Source organism: Notamacropus eugenii, chromosome 2, assembly GCF_028372415.1.
Source record: "Notamacropus eugenii isolate mMacEug1 chromosome 2, mMacEug1.pri_v2, whole genome shotgun sequence".
In the NCBI taxonomy this organism is placed as follows: domain Eukaryota; kingdom Metazoa; phylum Chordata; class Mammalia; order Diprotodontia; family Macropodidae; genus Notamacropus; species Notamacropus eugenii.
The window spans coordinates 225,239,200-225,242,356 of record NC_092873.1 but is presented as its reverse complement, the minus strand read 5'-3'; positions in this window follow the sequence as shown (position 1 = coordinate 225,242,356).

The following is a 3,157-nucleotide window of genomic DNA, read 5'->3' as shown; positions in this document are numbered from 1 at the left end:
AGTTTGTTTGAGGAAGCATTCATTCACTGATTAAAGCTAGGGGAAAAAAATGAGGCAAAGAATGACTTCTTTAACCTAATCTAGAAAAAAAAATCAAACTAGGAGGGGCAGACTCTCAGGGTTTCTGGCCAAAACAGAAACAATTCCTATTTACATTCACTCTAAGTCAATCAAGGCCCAAACTGGAATCTATTGTTGGTCAATCAGTGAAAGCAAGAGTGATTTGGGTTTAAGGTATTTCTTCATTAAGAAAGAAATCTAGCCTGTAAACCCCAAGATATCTTGCCATGTTTCTGAAGGGAACAAAAGAGAAACAGAGACAGCCAGAGAAAGAGACAGACAGACAGACAGACACCGAAGGAGGGAAGGAAGGAAAATAGAAAAAAAGAAAGAATGAAAAAGAAAAGATGTGTATTGCCTAACTAGCCAGTTCCAGTTGGGTCCCCAGTGGGGCAGCTCCTATTACTCACAGGGTTGTTATTTGTCCTTCATTCTTTTTTTTTTTTTTTAATTTATTTATTTAACTTTTAACATTCATTTTCACAAAATTTTGGGTGCCAAATTTTCTCCCCATTTGTCCCCTCCCCCCACCCCAAAACATTGAGCATTCTGATTGCCCCTATCACCAATCTGCCATCTCTTTTATCATCCCTCCCTTCCCTTGTCCCCATCTTCTCCTTTGTCCTGTAGGGCCAAATAACTTTCTATACCCCATTACCTGCATTTCTTATTTCCTAGTAGCAAGAACAGTACTCAACAGTTGTTCCTATAACTTTGAGTTCCAACTTCTCTTCATCCCTCCCTCCCCACCCATTCTCTTTGGGAAGGCAAGCAATTCAATATAGGCCATATCTGTGTAGTTTTGCAAATGACTTCCATAATAGTTGTGTTGTGTAAGACTAACTATATTTCCCTCCATCCTATCCTGCCCCCCATTGCTTCTATTCTCTTTTGATCCTGTCCCTCCCCAAGAGTGTTGACTTCAAATTGCTCCCTCCTCCCATTGCCCTCCCTTCCATCATCCCCCCCACCCTGCTTATCCCCTTATCCCCCACTTTCCTGTATTGTAAGATAGGTTTTCATACCAAAATGAGTGTGTATTTTATTCCTTCCTTTAGTGGAATGTGATGAGAGTAAACTTCATGTTTTTCTCTCACCTCCCCTCTTTATCCCTCCACTAATAAGTCTTTTGCTTGCCTCTTTTATGAGAGATAATTTGCCCCATTCCATTTCTCCCTTTCTCCTCCCAATATATTTCTCTCACCGCTTAATTTCATTTTTTTAAGATATGGTCCCATCCTATTCTATTCACTCTGTGCTCTCTGTCTCTGTGTGTGTGTGTGTGTGCGTGCGTGCATGTGTGTGTATGTGTATGTGTATGTAATCCTACCAACTACCCAGATACTGAAAAGTTTCAAGAGTTACAAATACTGTCTTTCCATGTAGGAATGTAAACAGTTCAACTTTAGTAAAGTCCCTTAAGACTTCTCTTTGCTGTTTACCTTTTCATGCTTCTCTTCACTCTTGTGTTTGAAAGTCAAATTTTCTTTTCAGCTCTGGTCTTTTCATCAAGAATGCTTGAAAGTCCTCAATTTCATTGAAAGACCATTTTTTCCCCTGAAGTATTATACTCAGTTTTGCTGGGTAGGTGATTCTTGGTTTTAGTACTAGTTTCTTTGACTTCTGGAATATCCTATTCCATGCCCTTCAATCCCTTAATGTAGAAGCTGCTAGATCTTGTGTTATCCTGATTGTATTTCCACCATAGTTGAATTGTTTCTTTCTAGCTGCTTGCAATATTTTCTCCTTGACCTGGAAACTCTGGAATTTGGCCACAATGTTCCTAGGAATTTCTCTTTTTGGATCTCTTTCAGGCAGTGTTCTGTGGATTCCTTGGATACTTATTTTGCCCTCTGGTTCTAGAATCTCAGGGCAGTTTTCCTTGATAATTTCATGAAAGATGATGTCTAGGCTCTTTTTTTGATCATGGCTTTCAGGTAGGCCCATAATTTTGAAATTGTCTCTCCTGAATCTATTTTCCAGGTCAGTTGTTTTTCCAATGAGATATTTCACATTATCTTCCATTTTTTCATTCTTTTGGTTTTGTTTTGTGATTTTTTGTTTTCTCATAAAGTCATTAGCCTCCATCTGTTCCATTCTAATTTTGAAAGAACTATTTTCTTCAGTGAACTTTTGAACCTCCTTTTCCATTTGGCTAATTCTGCTTTTGAAAGCATTCTTCTCCTCACTGGCTTTTTGAACCTCTTTTGCCAATTGAGTTAGCCTATTTTTTCAAGGTGTTATTTTCTTCAGCATTTTTTGGGGTCTCCTTTAGCAAGGTTTTGACCTGCTTTTCGTGCTTTTCTTGCATCTCTCTCATTTCTCTTCCCAGTTTTTCCTCCACCTCTCTAGTTTGATTTTCAAAATCCTTTTTGAGCTCTTCCATGGCCTGAGCCGATGAAATATTTATTCTGGATTTGGGATACAGAAGCCTTGACTTCTGTGTCTTTCCCTAATGGTAAGCATTGTTCTTCCTCATCAGAAAGGATGGGAGGAGATACCTGTTCACCAAGAAAGTAGCCTTCTATGGTCTCATTTTTTTCCCCTTTTCTGGGCATTTTCCCAGCCAGTGACTTGACTTCTGAGTGTCCTCTCCACCCCCACCTCACCTCCAGATCTGCACAGCTAGAGCTTGGGGTCTGAAATTCAAATGCTGCTTCCCAGCCTTACAGCTTTGGCGGGGCGGGGCTGCTACTCAGTGTGAGATTAAGTTCAGGTGCTGGGGCAGGGCGGGGCAGGGCTGCCACTCAGGGCGCAGTTCCCTCAGGGGGTTTATGGGGCGACCTTCAACAATGGATCCAAGCTCCCACCCACCTTGGCAGCCCCCATCCCCTGCTGCCTCCGCTGCTGCCTCCCGAGGGGGCCTGAGTTATGGGGACACCCCACTCCCCTCTTGACCAGCCAAAGAGACCCTCTCACCAGTACCTGTGGGTGGAGGGACCTGCGCGGGTACTGGAGATTCCATCCCTGAAGCCTGCTGGGATCTGCTCCTCTCAGTGCTGTGTGGCCAAGGCAGGGCTGGACTCTGCTCCAGGTCCGGTATGCGAGCGACCTTTCGTGTCAGTTTTTCAGGGCTTTCTGGAACAGAAATCTCCTT